Source organism: Manis javanica, chromosome 2 (assembly GCF_040802235.1).
Source record: "Manis javanica isolate MJ-LG chromosome 2, MJ_LKY, whole genome shotgun sequence".
Taxonomy (NCBI): domain Eukaryota; kingdom Metazoa; phylum Chordata; class Mammalia; order Pholidota; family Manidae; genus Manis; species Manis javanica.
The window spans coordinates 27,060,799-27,080,665 of NC_133157.1; the positions used below are offsets into that span (position 1 = coordinate 27,060,799).

At 37.0% G+C, this 19,867-nt stretch overlaps 1 long non-coding RNA gene across 1 annotated transcript in view; it reads left to right on the plus strand.

Annotated features, from left to right (window-relative positions):
- The window catches only part of LOC140847224 (uncharacterized), a 314,063-nt gene extending 296,876 nt beyond the window's left edge, over positions 1-17,187 (plus strand). Inside the window, exon 4 of the long non-coding RNA XR_012126986.1 lies at positions 17,054-17,187. This is a non-coding gene — a long non-coding RNA (uncharacterized lncRNA). The remainder of the gene's footprint in view (positions 1-17,053) is intronic.
- The last annotated feature ends 2,680 nt before the right edge of the window (positions 17,188-19,867 follow it).

Consider the following 19,867-nt stretch of genomic DNA (forward strand, 5'->3'; position numbering starts at 1 on the left):
TAGTCAGTCTGTTATTTCTACTTACTTTTCTCACCACTTTTTTCTCTCCCCAACATTTTTAAGAATAGCTATATGCTAGCCATTTGGTAATGAAAGGCACATTACATTTTTTTAAACATTGGATAACTACAGTAAGTTATGGGCTCTATATTGTTAAGTACTATTTGAGGCATATATTTCAATTTTCTTAAGTTCCTGGATAAAGGGATTTAATTTTGTGTTTTTCACTTCAGATTGCAAACATTTAAAAACCAACAGCAATTTCTAGGTTTGCAACAAATATGACAAAGAGACTAAAGAGGCTAAAACATGAGTATAATATGATAATTATAAACTTCATGGTCTTGCTCTTAACTGAAATGTCCTTCCTGGGCCTCCATTGGCAACATGATCTGGAGTCCAGACCCAATAGCCTAACCAGCTTGCAAGGAAGTGAGAAACCCCGAATTCCTCCGTAGGGACATTGCCCAGCATCCCAAAGTATATATAATACAAAGAAAACTCTCTTCCTCCCTTAATTCAAAAGAGGAAGAAGATGACGATGACCACCACCCTGCTAGAAAACTAGAAATAAGACAGAAAAACAACTCACAGAATGTCATCCAATAAGAATCATGAAAACATCTCCATTTCCCATTTAATATGGAACAGTAATTATTAATTATATACTATGTTTTGCCGATCAAACATAGTATGCTCCTAGTGCAGGTACAAATTAGTAAAACCTGCCCCAAAAGCAATTTGACAAGAAGTGGCCAAAGCTTTAAAAATGTAACTTATACTGTGACCCAACAATTCCAATTCCAGGATTTTTACCCTTAAGGAGTGACCTGAGATGTAGAGATGTAAAGAATGATTTATGTACAGAAATGAACATTGCAGAGTTCTTAAAGTATAGAAAATTAAAGCAACCTAAGTCCAACTGCAAGTTAATAGTTTCATAATTTATGGACTAGTTTTATGATGCAATATTATATAGTTGTTGAAATACTGCTTTCATAGAACATTGAATATTACAGGAACATGTTCATGGCATAACTTGAATAAAAATAAGTGATAAATATATAATATATATGTGTGTGCATAGGAAGGAGTGTGTAAAATATTTATGATAGTTATTTCTAGGTCTTGCCTTTATGAATAATTTTTTTCTTCTTTATATTTTTCTTTAATTGTCAGTGTTTTACTATAAACACACAATCACTTTTAGGAGAAAAGCAATAAATTTTATTTTAACACCTAATAACTTCAAAGGAAAAAACTATGAAACACTATTAATAAATTTCATTTCCAAAATATAATGCATTTTGATAAAGTTTTATTTTTAATTTAGAACTTGTGCTTTAAACTTATCTTTGTGAAATAAAATTCTCAGTTTTAGAAAGTGATAATTTAGCACTTGTTATTTTATTGGGAACTTTTACAGACTAACCCTCAGCTCAAATGAGGAGAGACTGATGGGCACATATGTTCAGTAATGCACACTGATTTTTCACAGGAATGGAAACATTTGTAGAGAGTGATAGAGCAATTCTTTTCGACAATATACACTTTGCTTTTATAGATATTCACCCTAAAAAAAAAGTTGTGTTAGTTTGATCTTTTCATTACTCTATTTGTTTTGTAGTAAAAGGCAAGCACATCTTCTGAACTTACACGTCTATAAAATAGTGCTCTGGATGAAGCAAATGTAAACAAAATATAAATAAATGGCAAATCTCTGAATAAAAAGTTCCTTGATTGTACACACAATCCTGAGGGATGCATTTAATTGTATTACACCTTGGATTTTGCATTTTAAAAGTTAGGATACTATTTGCATTATCACTGTGGTTTTAAATTTGTGTCTCAGAGAGACTTCTTCCTCATTATGCCCTGCCTCTTTGCAGCTATAGCAGCACCACAAAGATTTTCTGAACTGTTAAGCTGATTATGTTTCCCTTCTTCCTGGGAGCCTTCAGTCTCCCCTTGCCTTCAGAGTAGTTGTAAAGATCTTGTCACTGCTTTGAAGGATCTATAACCTACTTCCTCCGCCCAAACTTCCATCCCTTCTTCTTACGACTCCACCCTTACCATTCCCCATGCTATGTGATTTTTCAAACAAGCTGGGTTCTTTCCAGACTCTGGACCTTTGCTGGTATTCCTCCTGCATCCAATGCATATCCCAGTCCCTATCCTAGCAAGAAACGCTTCATCCATAGATTTGACTGTCTTGGTGAAACCTGGCTTACTTGCCCAAACATGAATAGGTCCTTCCATCCTCTTCGCTCCCATTGCACCCACAAGTTGGCTTTCATTATAGCCATTTGTTGTGCTGTTACATATGAATGTAGTTGTTAATTTATGACTGTGCTCACCATTAGACTGTGGGGATGGGGGTGGTATGAGTTTCCCATTGCCTCAAATATTGAAGCCCAATGCTGGAATCAATGGATGAGCTGGGTTGTAGTAGGAACCTAGCCTTGAATGAGTAATTTACCAAGATGACTATGGATGCCCCTTTTAGTTCTAAGCATATGGGATTCCCTTGCCCAGCTTGCCATTATCACTGGGAAGTGGGGGTGGAAATTGGGGCTGGAGGCTAGGCAGGTGTGAAGTCCCTGGTAGCAGTGTATGTTTTCTAACTCCAATCAGCAACTTTAGTGAATACTTTCCTTTGTCCTCATGGTTTCTTGAGATCCCAGGGCTCTGATAAATGAAAAGCAGCTCTCCTCACTGTAAAACATTTGAGGAAACTGCTGGGCTTATGATAACTGATGTTATTAAGCATTTGCTATGTGCTAGGCATTCTTCTAAAGGCTTTACATATATTAATGCCCTTAATCTTCATGACAGTTCCATGAGATAGGTATCATTAATGCAGATGACAAAAATGCATAGTTAAAACTTGCTTAAATATACACTGCAAGTAAGTGGCAAAGCTGGGATTCAAACCCTGGCAATATGATCCAGGTCCCTACTATGAACAAGGGTATTTTGTCCTCAGAATTACTGCTGCCTTTTCAAATTGTTAGTATCTAAACAGCTAGTTATGGGACTCAATGTCAGCACTAACTGAACATCACTGTTTTTTGAAGTTCTTCCCTTTCAAAGTGCAGGAAACTGCATAACCAAGTTCGTGTGACCTTCTTATTACCTTTTGTTCCTAGTTTTCTGTTCCTCCTGTTACCCTTGTTACTCTGCTCTTTTTTTCCTTCACTCCTATTTAAATGCTGCAGCCAACTGATCGTAAAATACACAAATATGATGATGTTACTCCCCAGAAAAATAGTCCTTCATTATCTCCCCACTGTTTTTGTAATGATATGCAACCACCTCAGCATACAATGAACATTCTTGTAAGAGGGGGGCATGCTGTTCTAGTGTCAGATCTGGGCTTGAAAGAAGCCAGAAATGAAGCACGCAATTAGGCTGTAAGGAGACCATGAGTGCAGCTTCAAGACCCAAGGCTCACCATAACATCTATGCCCTAAATGCCCTAGAACTTCTCCATATACATTTGCTCATGCATTACACATGTTGTTCTCTACCTGACCTTTGCCCCCTTTCCTGACAAATCTGTATTTACCCTAAAAATGCTGAGCTAGACCAGACCACAAAAGGCTGGTCTACACTGCAGGCTCTAAGAGAATGACTAATTAGGCTTCCATTACTTTGTTTCACAGGATTGAGCCAAGGAAAAACCTGAACTAAGATGCACTTGTAGCAAAGGCCTTAGCTGATCCCATGCTGTACTAGTTTCTTAGAACTGCTGTAACAAATCAGTGTACACTAGGTGGCTAAAAAAAACACACATATTTTTTCTGCAGTTCTGGAGGCCAGAAGCCTTAAATCAGTTTCATGAGCCAAAATCAAGTATCTTCTAGGCCACACTCCTTCCAGAGGCTCTAGGTGAAAATCCATTCCTTGCCTCAGTATATGGTTGCCAGCATTCTTGGTTTATGGCCCTGCCACTCCAAGTCTTGCCTCTGTCTTCATATCACCTTATCCTCCTGTGATTACACTCAGGAACCACCATGATAATCCGAGATAATCTCTCAATCTTGAAGCCCATAATTTAATCACATCTGGGAAGACCTGGTTTCCATTTGAAATAACATTTACAGATTCTAGGGATTAGGACTTGATTTTTTGGAGGGGCCGTTTTTCAGTCTACCACTCTGGAATTCAGATGACCCATCAGAATTAGGCTCCATCAGAGAACAGACAGTTAACATTTGTATCCCTAAATTGATAAATCAAATAAATTAGGCCGCCCCTAAGAACGGGGGCATACCCGTGTGTGTAGGGGCCCCTTTTGGAGGGAAGCAATATCCATGGAAAAGACTCACCTTTCGTAAGTGACACTGCTGGCAGCTGGGGTTGAGTGCTTCGGTCCTAACGGGATGGTCAGGGTGGTACATCACTACATCCACACAACCTACTCACCTTTCTGGCCTATAAATGTGCCACAGTTGCTCATTTCTGGATTTTCTTTCTTACTGTGTCATAAAGACTTATACCAGCCTGACTACTGCCTCCTACAGGTGTATAATTTAAGATAACTTTTTTTGTAAAGCTTCCTGTATTTTTCTATGAACAATTATTCTTTCTCTTTTCTGTGTACCCATGTTACTTTATTCATATCTCTTCCAATATTTGTCCTCATTGTGTAATGATTAATATTCACATGTCTGTCTTCCCTTACTAGACTGTTAGCACCTTACGGGTAGGGTACCTGATTTGTTCCTATTTGTAACTATCTCTGTATCTGGCAGGTGGTAGATGCTCATAAATGTTTAATGAATGAACTGATAAATGTAGCTTAAAGCAGCCATTCTTTGGTCTCTTCATCAATTGGTGGAGCAGATGGAACAGCCAACTGTATGAACGAAAGCCATCAAGCATGTCCAACAAAAGTGACTGAGAATGTTATCAGGAGACGGTAAAGTAAACAATATCTCAAGGGTCACAGCTGTTTCACTGTGCCTTTCAGCCAAGAAATGCCATGATTTACTTTCTGCTCTTGCCAAGGATGAAGAAATAAAGTCATAAACAAAAAGTCAAGGAGTGAGGTATTACTCAGTTTAGATGGACAGGTCAATCTGCTTGCCCACCTGTGGCCAAGCAAGCCTGATTAGAAAAAAAATATACTTTCACGTATATCCCCATTTCACAGTCTTTATTTTTAAAAATGAAGGGATCTTCAATAAAAAATACAGTTCCAATCCTCACATCACTATCAAAATTGGTTTTATACAGAGATGACATTGGGCATCCCCAGCATTGTAGGAACTGTATCAAAACTTCTGCTCCCAAAATATCCCTTCTTGTTTCAGGTTGCTAAATTCTAACAGTTCTCCTGTGTAATGCTTATTTCACAGGGACATTAGGAAGATTTAACAGATTAGGAGTTAATGAATGTAGAAATTCCTAAGATCACATACATGGCATGTGCCTAATAAATGTTTGTGTTTCCTTTATTTTCTTATATAAAAGTTTGAGTTCAATGACAAGTTATTTATTTATATGCAAATTCTGGAGGGACAAAGTCAATATGGCAGTTAATATGTGTTTTATTTTAGAAATTTTTACAATTAATAAAATAACATAAGTACATAGCAAAAGTTCAAACAGTATGATGCAATATTAAATAAAAAACTTTTTACCTGTCCTCTTTTCCCCCAAACATTGTTGGCACAGTTTTTCTAAACAATATGCTGAAATCTGTTTTACTCAATATATCAGTTTTAAATAGTAACTATAAACTTTGCCTATGAAATATTATGAATTTGACTTATATATACTACTTCTTTCCTTCTAATTTGTTATTTATATTATTACTTAATTCTTCCATTGGTTTCATTTGTACCTATAAGTAATATATTAAACAGTAATCTATTTCTATTTTTGTCATCATGTAGGTTATTCCTTGATGTTTACTATTTAAATAATAAAATAACAGACATGCAGAACCTTATACCCAGTGGTTTGCTGATAATTTGATTCATTGATTGGGGATAGGAGGCTTATTTGTAGCATTTGCTTATTTCTGTGGCTGACTTGAAACTGCCAACCTGATTTTATATTCTCTTTTATAATTATAATCATAATCAATGCTTTTTCTATGGCTTGACTTTTTAAAAAATCAATAAGCTACATTTACAAAATTATGATGATAACAAATGTTATTCAGTATAGAACCAACTACTATGATTTCCCATAGAGAAAGAAATGTGATCTTGATGAGAAATAAAGTAGATAATCTTATAAGCTAGAATTTTAAAGTTTCAATTGTATTTTAGAAATAATTAAATCTATCAATCTGAAGGAGAACATAGCTCTTCCAAAATTCAAAACAAGAAAATACACAGTAGTAGGAACAACAGATAACAGAAAATGAGTGCTAACTTTCACACAGTTCTGATCACAGAAGTGTGCTGTTTTGCAAAACACTTGGAAGGACATCCAGCAATCTTGGCCTCATTAAGGGCTACCACCAAAAAGAGAACAGACACAAAAAGTTATTTCCTAGCGATATTAAAATGACCCCACAAAGGAAGGAATCAGGCATATGGGTCTAGATTGCTAGCAGGAATTTGAGTGGTGTGAAACAAAGGGGAGATAGGTTTGTCATTTTGTACAAACATGTAAAATCAAGGCTTACTGCCTGCAAACTTACTGGCAACTGCAGACCTATTGTTTCTCAAAGTACATGTACTCACTAAGATGCATATGTATCTTCTTTGACTCATTTTTTTCTACTGGTTTCCATAATTTGTTGGAACAATAGGAGCTTCTGTGATGATTAGAATGTTTTATTTCCTCACTTCAATTTTATTCAAATTTATTGTTAAATTTTATTTATCCATTCATTCATTCATTCATTCAACATGTGATCACTAATCATCAGTGGCTATTGAAATATGGCTAGTACAACTAGAAAAGGAATATTTAACTTTATGTAATCTTAATTTTTCCACTTATATTTTAAAGCCAAATGTGGCTAGTGCCTGTGTACTGGCAGTAGAGTGCTTAAAGAAGCCATGGACTAAGGAAAACAAAGATTCCTCCACTGGGGGCCCTATACAAGTAGCCCAATATATCTCAGAAATATTGCAGGATGGGTTCCAGACCACCATGTTAAAGCAAATATCACAGTAAAGCAAGTCAAATGAACTTTTTTGGTTTCCTAGTACATGTAAAAGTTATATTGTCATCTATACTACACTATATCATAGTCTATAAGCTGTGCAATAGCATTTTGTCTAAAAAAATGTGTATACCTTAATTTAACTATATTGCTAAAAAATGCTAGTCATTTGAGCTTTCAGCAAGTTGCAATATTTTTGCTGGTGGAGGGTCTGCCTTGATGTTGATGGCTGCTGACCAATGATGTTGGTGGTTGCTGAAAGCTGGAGTGACTATGGCAATTTCTTAAGATGAGATAACAGTGAAGTTTGCCGTATCAGTTGACTCTTCCTTTCACAAACAATTTCTCCGGAGCATGTGATGCTATTTCATAGCATTTTACCCACACTAGAACTTCTTTCAAAATTGAAATCAATCCTCTCAAACTCTGCTGCTGCTTTATCAACTAAGTTTATGTAATATCCTAAATCTTTTGTTGTCATTTCAACAATCTTCACAGTATCTTCTCCAGGAATAGATTCCACTGAAGAGATCACTTTCTTTGCTCATCCATAAGAACTCCCCATCCATTGGTTTTATAATGAGATTGCAGCAATTCAATCACATCTTCAGACTCTGCTTCTAATTCTAGTTCTCTTGCAGTTTCTACCATATCTTTAGTTACTTGCTCCACTGAAGTCTTGAACCCCTCAAAGCCGTGAAGGTTGGGATCAATTTCTTCCAAACTCCTATTAATGTTGATTTTTTTTACTTCTTCCCATGAATTATAAATCATGAATCAAGTTCTTAATGGCATCCAGAATGGTAAATCCTTTCTATAAGATTTTCAGTTTACTTTGCCCAGATCTGTCAGAGGATTACTATCTGTGGCACCCTATAGCCTTATGAAACATACTTATTAAATAATAAGACTTGAAAATTGAAATTTCTCTTTGATTCATTGGCTACAGAATAAACATTGCTAACAGGTATGAAAACAACATTAATCTCATTGTACATCTCTATCAGAGCTCTAGAGTGACCAGGTTCATTGTCAAGGAGAGTAATATTTTGAAAGGAATCTTTTATTCTTAATAGTAGGTCTCAATAGTCAGCTTAAAATATTCAGTAATCCATGTTGTAAACAGTGTGCTGTGGCTGGGTTGACCTACACAAACCACTAAAACTTTCTCCATATCAGCAGTAAAGCTTTCACTTTCTTATCATTCAAGTGTTTGCTGGAATAGCACTTTCAACTTCCTTCAAGAACTTTTCCTTGGCATTCACAAATTGGCTAACTTTCAGTGTAAGAGGCCTAGCTTTCTGGCTTATCTTGGCTTTTGACATGCCTTCCAAATCATTTCTAGCTTTTGCTTTAAAGTGAGAGATGAGCAACTTTTCCTTTCACTTGAGCATTTAGAGGCCATTGTAAGGTTATTAATTGGCCTAATTTCAGTATTGTTGTGTTTAATGAAATAGGGAAGTCCAAGGAGAGGGAGAGAAATAGGGGAGGGCCAGTTGGTGGAGCAGTCAGGACACACAAAGCATTTATTGATTCAGTTCTCTGTCTTACCTGGGCACCATTCATGGCGGCCCAAAACACTTACAATTACAGGAGTAACATCAAAGAACTTCTTACAGATGATTTAACTTTGGGGCAGGAACACCTTTATTAGAGACTCTAGTCTTGCTTTAGTAGAGTGTCTTTGTTTGAGAAGGAAAATCATGACTGCAGCCTGATTTAGATACATACTGCTTTCCATATCATAAAAATTCCTCAGTATCTCTGATCATCAATGCTCCCATTCTCAGATTACAGCTGTATGTAGATTATTCTCTACTTATAATCTTTTTAATAGGATTTTGGAAGGAAAGTAAATGTGCTACCTTGAATTTGAAGTCAGTCCTTATGGGCTGATGGGGCTGACGGGGCTGAAGCATGAGACAGCACAAACTGTATGGGACAGTCCTGAGTGGCCATCACAATGAAGAAAATCTTAGAGAATCAGCCCTTTACTTCTGTGTTCTGAGAGCCCTACTATATGAAGATTACAGTGAACAGACTACAGTGTCTGTTATATGTGGTATGTTAAAAATTGATGTTGTAAAACTACAAATCAGAGGCCTCACATACTGGGTGACATATGGAGGATCCCTAACAAAGTGAGGGAATAGTTAAAGTTGGGGAAGTATTCATCAGTAAGAGTGATATCAATATCAGTATGCAATAGATATTGCCCTCAAAATATAAAAACGTCTTAGATGAGAGACCATATTCTAGAGTCTTGGGTGTGTAGTTAAAAAAGATAATGCTTTAAAGTCTTTTACTCATTTTTCCTAAAAAGGGGGACCCATGCGGGGGCTAGCCTAGTGGTTAAAAGTAAAAACTCCAGAACCATAAATTAGGGGTTTCAAATCTATCTGAAAATACAACTTGTGAAGTAACCAGTAGCCTGCAGACCTGGAAGACATGCTTTGTATGTAAAAGCAGTAACAGAAGCATGGAAAAGGCACAGAAGTACAGAACATAAGGTAACTGAGGGTAAGAGAGAGGAAATGGATTTTTCTGTATATAGGGAGATGATAGCATAAAGAAATGGCTATTCTTGTCTGTCTTACCTAGGTTAAATTCAACAGTAAAGATATGATATAAAAAAATCATACATCTTTACATATAAACTCTGTATTAGAATATGGATTATCTTGTATGTATATTAAACTGTGTTTTTAAATCGTGTCAGATGCTCTGTACCTCAGTGTAGTGCTGGCACATAGGAATCTAAATGAAACTGGATTGAAGTGCAGAAACTATTACAAAAATACTAAAAAATTTGATAACAATGTGTAATTGTCCTAAATACTAAAAGAGAGAGGGGAATTTACAGAATTCATACTCTGTCTCCCTCACTTTGCAAATAAAGAAGCTGACCTGGAGACTTATCTGGAAAATGCCTTGAATTTAGGTTCAGATAAAATTTTCAGTCAGAAGTTTTTCAGTTGCAGGATTAAAAATATCAGACAAGACTCCCATAGCACACACAAAGTCTCAGGAACTGAGAGCGTCACGTCACTGTGCCCACCATCATAGGGACTTACGCTTTTCTTGCCTCCTGTCATTTCAACCAATTATCCATTCATTCAAAACTATGGAGACTCACCTATTCCAGACCCTATGCTAAAAGCTAGAGATATAAGCTTGACCTAATGGAGTTCACAGTCTAGTGGGGAACACAAGTAAAAAAGCAATTATTATATATAACAATTATATTATTGCACTTATATGTAACATGCATGCATGCGATTATATATAATCCTCAGGGACCAGTACTGGGTCTGCCATGTTATGATAATCAGTACACATTCATTTAATTGAGCTGAAATTTCTAACATGCAATTATATATATGTGTGTATATGTGTGCATATTTTATATATAATATATAACCATTACATAATGCCCTAATAACTAGGAAAAAATGCTTGCTTTGTATGTAAAAGCAGTAACAGAAGCATGGAAAAGGCACAGAAGTACAGAACATAAGGTAACTGAGGGTAACTGTGTAGTCAGGAAAGGTTATAAAGAGAAGTTGCCCCTGATCATTGTGCTAAAGAAGGACTAGGATCCTTCACTTGGGACCTGGCAGGCAATTAATCCAGGTGAAGGTGTCTATCTCCAGATGTTTAGGTATGTTTACCTTCACATGAAGAGACTCAGGGGTCAGATACTGCAATATTCTGGGCTACATTTGCTATTCTATTCCCTTGCCCTTGACTTTTGCCCCTGAAATGCCTTTTCATCTATGCCTTCTGCTACAAATTGATCCTTTCACCCATAGTATTTTCAAGTCATGGTTGGGTGCAAAGGGTTTACTTATCTACATCAATGCTGTTTTTATTTACTTATATTTTTTCTGTTCACCAGGATTGGGTGATAGTGGTATGAAGGCAGTTAAACTCTGCTAAGAATGTGCTGTGGAGAAGTGACTATGCTAATTTGCTATTAATGAGGGGAGGAGAACTACAAGGTGCCCATATTGGAATAGCTTACAAATACATTTCCAATTCAAATATCTCCATACTCCTTTTTTCAGGAGAGAATTTGGAATGGAAGGCATGATTTCAGTTACCAGCTCACTTGAAACTAAAATTTTCCTCTTGCAATAAACTTAAACCTATTCAAAACTGGAGAGTGATTATTTCTGAAGACAGAGAGAAGGGAGCATTTCATTTCAAAATGAGTATTGGATTTTTCTTCATAGAACAAAACATGTACATTGTGGACAATACAGAAAATTATAAAAGGGAAAGCAAAAATATCTAGTAATCCCATCTCCCCAATCAGTTACATAGATAACATTGTGGAATACTTCCTTAAAGTTTTTCTCCTAATTATATGACATTAAATTCTGGAAGACAAAATAATTTAAACTACTTGACATATTGCAATTTTCTAACAGAATCCAGTTCTAATATTCGAAAGCTTTCTCATGCTTCCTATTCATATGCACAAAGTATCTGCCTTTCTTTGGATTTGCTGAGCAATAACCAGAAGGCTTCTCTTTCCAGTACACATCTGTCTCTGGAAATGTCTTAGAATCTCTCTGTTTCCAATGCACTATTTTCCAACCTTCTGTCTTCCCTCCTTGTCTCCCTCCTGTGATCATCACATTATTTTGCATCTTTCATTATACTGTCTTCATCTTCCAAGTTATCTCAGGTAAGTTGAAATTCTCTCCTGCCAAGTTTTCTTCATAAAACAATATAAATAAGTGATACTTGAACTTGACCCAGTTGTCTCTCCTCAGAAATTGGATAATTTGTAAGAACAAGGACATAAAGGCTTTTATATCTCTATATTACACAGAGATATAGAGTACCAATAATTTAAATCTGGAATAACATTACATTTTTAGTTCAAAGGACAGTCAAATATTCAGATCTACCTCAGTGGGATACTATCTTAGGAGGAAATCAAAGTAGAAAAGGAGAAATGGCAAGGACTTGGAAATACAGATATACATAAAATAGGAGAATTCTAGAAAAACTGCAAATGCTTCAAATAAAAAGTCCTAATAAATTACTAAGTAAAACATTATTCACATTATTGTGATTAGGATAACCTTTGAGTGTAGCATTCCTCAGAGAACTTATCTTTAACAACATCATAACAGCAAGATTGTTGTTAACTAGAAATTATCATATTCTTTATGAGTTTGACAAATCAGAGTCTGGGTCATGCTTCTAGAACAGTGTGTAATAGTGTGTTCAACAAACTCTTGTTGAACAAATGGTGAATAAATGAATGAATACCGGATTGATCTTGGAAGTATTTGATCAATTGTAAGAATTAGTTGAATTATCATTATATCAAATAGTGAAGTTCACTTAGGTGTCAACAGTAAGATGATCCTGATTGTCATTTAAAAGCTGGAAACAAAAGTCAGGGCAGTGCTAACTGATAAACTAAAATTGAGTGGCCAGGAAAAGACTGTAGGCTCCACAATGTTTAGGAGCACGTCAAGCGGTCACACAGTACTTCAAGCAGAGCACAATGCAGGCACAGGCTAGCTGCTCAGTAAATACGTGTTTGTTAAATATGGATCATGAACTCTAACCCAGAATGATGGGCACATGTGTACATAATAGTGTATCAGTATGCAGATGTTTGCTCAGAAATAACAGTCACAAGGTAGCAAGAAACACTTTTAAATACCCAAGGAGTAATTGTTATTCTACCCATTTTCATAGGTTTGGTCACACATACAACAGATGTCACCCTGAGGTATCTTCTCACGGGAGCTGACAGAATTGATTCTGATCACTTGGAAAGTATTGATAGATTTCACCCAAAAGCAGAAATAATGTGTGGTCTATATCTTAAGACTGTTACATCTTGTAAAAGTTCAAAGTTTAAGAAGAAAATGGTGCAAGAAGTGTTTTTTCTCTTACCTCTCTCTGCAGCACTGAACAATAGGCTTAAGGGATAATACAAGTTGGTATTACTTTCACCTTATTAATTGGTCTTTACAAAATTCTATATGGTCAGTATTACATTCCATTTTTTAATTGGGGAAAATTGGAATCAAGTAAGTCAATACTTTTCAAACATTATGTGCTTGAGAATAAGGAACCTTGTTAAAATGCAGATTCTGATTGAGCAGGTCCTTTGTGGGGCCTGGGAATATTCATTTCTAACAAGCTCCCCAGCAGTGATTTGCAGCCAGTCCATTTACCTACCTTTAAGTGACAAATAGTTAAGAGACACACTCAGGGTAACAAACTAAAAATGGTATGGCCAATATTTGAAATAAGCTTTTGTTATTATAAATCTGAGACCAGGAAGCATGAAGTTATTACTCCATTTTCCCTAAAGATAAGAGAACAAAGGTTAGTGAAATTATCATCTTTTTGACAATGCATCTCACACCCATTGGGTAAGATAGAGAATCCTAATTAACTTGATAGGAACCAGGAGACTAATAGGAAACTTACTCTTCTTTCCTTGAGAAGATTTCCAGTAAAACTCCTCCTGGATTTTACTTTCTGTTATCAATGAACCTGCTCTTGCCAATGTTGTCAATGATCTCCTTGATTTTAAAAACACTGGACATTCCTAAAAACTTGGAAGTTCCAGGAGTATTTGATATTGAGGATCACTCCTCATTCTCCTCTCTTTGTCCACCTTATTGCTCCATGTTCTACATTTCTAGCGGCTGCTTTCTAGTCTCCTGTGCGGGCTTGCTTCTCATCGGTGCTGCCTTCATGCGTGTGTCTCCTGATTAGCTTGGACCCAGCCCCATTTCACTTTGCCCTCTTTCTCTGTGGGATCAGTGTTTAACCTTCCCAGGGAGTTCAACTTTCACCTTCAAGTTATACCCTATGGAGTATATCTTTAGCTTATATGTCTATACTCCAAACATCATATACAAGTACTTATTAAATAGCTCCATTTTTATAACCCCCAAACACCTCAAAATAAAAAAAAACTAAACTGAGTCAACTTATTATTTTCCCTTAATTTTTTTCACTGGGTCATATCTTTGATAAACCCTTCTACCTGGTTGCCCAAATAAAAAGACCTAAGTCATCCTCTTCACTTCCCTCTTTTTCTTCTCAAATTTAACCCATCTAATCTTACAGAGTGACCCTTCTAAATGGCTCCCCAAGTTACTTCATCTCTCCACCCTCACTGCCTCTGCCTTATTTCAGATTCTTGGTATCTCTCTCTTTGATCACTGAAAAACCCTCCTAACCTTCTGCCTTATTTCCTCCTCATCCATTTTTTCCACACTACTGCTAGCATACTATTCTAAAATACCAATATGATTGTGTTACTGTCTTATTTAAATGGCTCCCCTTTGTTTTCAGTTAGTTGGTAAGTTCCCTAAGTAACATAAAAGATCAAGTATGTTCCTTTCTACTTTTCCTGCATCATTGGCCACCACTGATTTTCTTCTTCTTATGAACTGGGCTGTAAGCATCCTGGTCTACCTTTTGTTTCTCCATTTGGCATGCTTTGTCATAGATCTATGCCTTTATAGTATCAATCTTTTCAGAGCTCCCAGTACACCCAACAGCCATTTGACAAGCTAACTTCAGCATTTCCTCTATCACCTCTTCAAGGAAACCATCCATAATTCATTCAGGCTAGTATCTACCTCTTATATATACTAACATGGCACTTGTGTTTATATCTTAGTACTGACTACATTCTATCCTTATTTATCTGAGCCCTTTTAGATTATGAGCAGCTTGAAGACAGCAATTGTGTCTTGACTTCTAAATAACTGGCATCACAGACAGTGCCTGGTAAAATCTGGAAGCGCAATTTACCTTTGTTGACAAATGATGTTAGGGAGGGACCAATTAGTTGATGACTTAGTCAAGGGTTTCCTTTCAATGTCCCTGTCATTTTACTGGAACCATACAGCCTAAATCCACAAATTATGGGTTTAATTTCTATGAGCTGTATAACCAGACATACCCTGTTAAGAACATTCAAGAATTAAGGGCCCTCTTCTTAGCAAATATCATTTTATCATTCACCAAGAGGTCTAATTATCATGCTGACAAGGAGATTAGATTGGGTCTCCTGCTCTCTTTGCTGTTACCCAGTAGCATAGTCATGAAGAAGGGAGTGAATGGATCTCAGATCAGCTGCTTTAACTCCTTTCTCCCTAACTTTATACCAAGATGGGGTGATTCTCTACTCATGATATCAAGAAAAAATTAAATGCCTTAAATGGAAACATAAATGGAATCAATATTCCTGTGAATTGGGGCTTATTCTTATTTTCCAGAATCTTTTCAGTTAATGCATTTTTATTTTTGTAACACAAGCAAAATAATTCAAATTATAAAATTAACACCCATTCATTTAAAAAGATTCAAACAACATAAAACATTCAGAGAGGAGATAACACAAATTTCATACAATCCCACATTCCTATGATTAAAGTGTTAAGATTTTGATGTATGCCTTTCCCAAATAATGGGAAGACAACATATGTTATATAATTTTCTTTTTTGAAATTAATTACATCATTCATTTTATAACATGTTTCCAAACATGTTGTCAAAATCAAAATTATTGTCATAAAAATACTTTATTTCTATTTAAGAAATTTATAATGCAGAATGTCAAATTAGAATATGAATTACTATAATGTTATTTTAAGGAGTTACCAAATTGGAATTCACTAACCTTATGTTTTTTGTATTTTTTCAGAAGAATACATTTTATTTATGGGAAGAATTTGTAGAAAATAAAGCTGTGTTGTTCAGTATGCTAGCCATTGGCCACATGTGGCTACTTAAATTTCAATTAATTACCATGAAATAAAATTAATAATTCAGTTCCAGAGTTGCACTAGCCAGATTTAAAGTACTCAGTAAGTATGTACTGCTAGTGGCTATAGCATTAGATAGCACAGACATAAACATTTCCATCATCACAGGAAGTTCTGGTGGGGAGTGTTGGTGTTGAGTTCTAATAAGTATGTCATGATTTAAGTTTAATGAACAATTTGTTGAGCACCAACTATATGTCAGATGTGATGTTAGACAACTTTTCACTTTCCCCATGTGCTATTTTATTTAATACTCACAAAAACATTGGAAAATAGTTACTGTTGTACTAGCTTTTCAGATAAACTAAACAAAGCTAAACAAAAACAAAAGAAAAAATTGTAGACTTATGGAAGGGAATTGATTTGATTGAAAGGGTTGGAAATCAGATGTTGTTCAATGTCACAACATTAGCAGCTGGTCATTTGGGGCACTTGGCCTCGCACGGAGGCTGCTGAGTTCCCCTGTCGGAAAAGCAACGGAACCCAGCCCTTTGCACTCCATGTTGGGAATCAGGACTCAGACACAAGCATCTCCATTCACTCGATTCTTTTTATGGCCACATGCCCTTTAATTGTCCTGAAATGTTGGGCTGGGGCCCTCAGCCACTCCCTGTGGTCCTAAAGTCCAGGCTTCTCAACATTACTCACAAACCCCATCCCAGTCTTGTCTGAACCTAACTCTCTGCACCATCTTTTCCCACTCTGCTTCCAAGCCTGTGTGCCAGTCAGGTCAAATAATAATTCCCAATGGAGGTATCGTGTTGCTCATAGCTTCACATACATTGTACACTGGCCTGACAAACTCTTTTTCACTTGTTTAGCTATTGATGGTTTTTATTACTCAGCTCAGGCCTGCTTCCCCCAGGATGCTTTACCTTAACCACAAAGTATGACTAAGGAACCCCAGCATGTTCTTGTAGTGCCCTGTTGGTGGCTCTTCCATGACTCATACTTGTCACAGTGTAATAATTGATTAATTTGTGAGGTTTTCCATGGAATATAATCTTCTTGAGAGCAAGGCCCATGTCTCAATCTAGCACAATACTAGATATAGGTATAAGTGTTCAACTCCAATCAATGGGACATTTTTTTCCAGATACAAGATGTCATACTATCCAAATACAGAGAGTAGAAGGAGAGAAAATTCTGTCTCAAGCAAAATAGACCTCAAAGGATCAGAGTCTCCATCTTTTTTCCACATCCCATGCATTCATCTTCTCCAAAAATAGGTAAGAGTCACTTCTCTTTGATAGTCCTGATACTAAAATGATCTCTGTTTGGCTGCTTGCTTGATGATATGAGAAGAAAGAAGGCAAGTCCCACATGAAGAGTCTACTGCTCAAGAAGGTGGGGACAGCTCACTTGTCTGATAACTTTGCCTCCTCCAAGGCTGAAAGTAGACCTCTTTTCATGTGCTTGAAAGGGAGGCTTCTTCATCCCATCCCCCAACTCTCAGCCGTGTGTCTGAGTCATTCAAGAAGTAACCCTCCCTCCTTCATTAACACTCCTCTATGCCAGATAGATCTGGCTTGCTGTGACACCTGCCATAATGTGTCACAGCTGACAGACAATCACTTCATGGAGGGTACTGCTCTGCCTGCAGAACACACATCAGACTGACACACTGCCTCTCCCTGATGGAGAAGAGCAATTTTTCCACATTTTTAGGTGGAAAAAACTGGTATAAAATGCCATGCTCCTGTAGCAATATGATGAGAATAGGGACATTATAAATACAGTAGTTTTTGTAACTGTCATTCACTCTCCTGGCCTTGGGATGTGTGTGACACATGGTTATGATAATCACTTGCCCTCATCTCATGCATATTGATTCATTTATCCATGCATTTATTCATTCCTGTATTCAAGAAATTTAGCGGGTACTCTAAGATCCAGGTATGTACAGGAAATGCCAGGGGACTTAAGGGTAAACAAAACATGGTCCCTGCTATTAAGAACATCACAGTCAAGCAGGAGACACAGACCCATAAACATGATTATAATGCCGTGAGACAAGGGCTTATAAAAGAAGTCAGACATGAAGTACTGTCAGGCAGAACACAATGGAAAGAGCCATTCATGAAACCTGAGGGAATCAGGGAAGTTTTCACTGGGCTATTGAAAGGAGCTGATTTTTGAAGGATAATGACGTTCATGTGTGCTGGGTAGTGAAGAAGTCCTTCCTGGCAGTGGTAATAGCAGGTGCAGAAGAGGTAAGGGTAAAGTGATACAGGCTGCAGTGCTCTGTGGCTGGAGCATGAGATAAGCAAGTGCCAGTCACAGGAGATGGCATCGGACCAGTGGGCATCATAGTTTGCAAGGCCTTTTGCTTTCTTGTGTTGACAATGGGCAATCATCAGCTCTTTAGGCAGGGCTGAGCACAATCAGATTTTAAAGTTGCTCCCAACTTTATGGAATCAGGAGTAATAATAGGCATTTTATACTTCTGTATCTTCCCCTCGTTTATTTTTATCTTTATCTGTCTGTATATTTTCATAATGGTTTAAAACTCTAAAACACACATGCAAAGGGCCTGATGGTTTATGCTTGCAGGTAGCATGGAAAGAAGGGAGCTTGGGAGACTGACTCTCCCACCATAGGGTAAAGCAGGTCATGGCAGCATAACAGAAAAGAGGGAAAGAAGCTAAGAGTCTTGGGATTAATACAGTAAGGAAAAGAGGGGGCAGAGACACTAATCTGGGGCATGGAAGTAATCACATGGCCTCAGAGCCTGATTGCATGATCCTCTCCCAGGGAGGGCTAAGCTGGTGTCAAGGGATATTGCAGGGCTAGGTTTGGAGGACAAGCACATGCATGGGGAAAGGGGGACAGGGTGAAGCACCCATGGTGGGAAACATCACCAGTGGTACTCATCTGAGCAGGTGGGGTTGATGCTTCATTGAATGTGCCTCACTTAGACAATGTATGTCCAATAATTGGACATGTGTGTGTGTGACCCATGGTTATGATAATCATTTGCCCTCATCTCAAGCATATTGATTCATTTATCCATGTATTTATTCATTCATGCATTCAAAAAATTTAGTGGGTGTGGGGAGAGAGGCAGGTGAGAAAGATACTACTAATGAGATGTGGGTCTTTTTATTATCCTTGAAAATATATGAACAACCTTAAGATGTAGGGATACTGTCTAAGATTATGCCAAGTGCTTAGCATCAGTGGTGTCGGGATCTGACAGAACTTAATTTAAATCCCAGCTCTATTGTCAAGCCTCTGCTTCCTCATTACATGGGCTTGAAAATACCTTTCAGCATGACTGAAAAGACTAGCTGAAATAATGTATGTAAAATGTTCAGCCCATGCCAGGCATTTAAGGAATGGAGATATTATTTCACAGTTTATACATTTTGTGTGTAACACAGTACTGGCACTCAAGGAATTTAGAAATATTCCTTGGTGTGACTTCTCTTGATCTGCAAGTGAACTGGAAGTTTAAATTAATTTTTTGCAAGTATAGGGCACATTAAGAGTTATCAGCAGTTGGTGTTGAAGGAGATAGTCATTTGTCAGTAATATTGACCCAAGGAAAACCAGTCAGGTGCAAAGAAGCATCCCTTTGAAATGATGTGACAAATGAGGCTCCATCATTTGAATGAGGAGACAGTAGAAGGGTCACTGGATCTTGTGTGCCTGCTCTGATACATAGTTAAATAGGCATTGCAATCCCAATAAGCAGGATTCCTTACTCATTTGTACAAGGTAGCAGTTGGGGGCATGAATCTATGGTAATGGTAGAGACAAAATTTGTGTACCTCAAGCATCAAAACCTGAGATAGAATGACTACCTGAGAAATAAACATAAGGATTTGAAAAATGCAGTAAATAGGTGTCAGTGTCAAGACAAAAATATTTTAAATATTCCTTTGAATATGTATATGACTCATTTGTT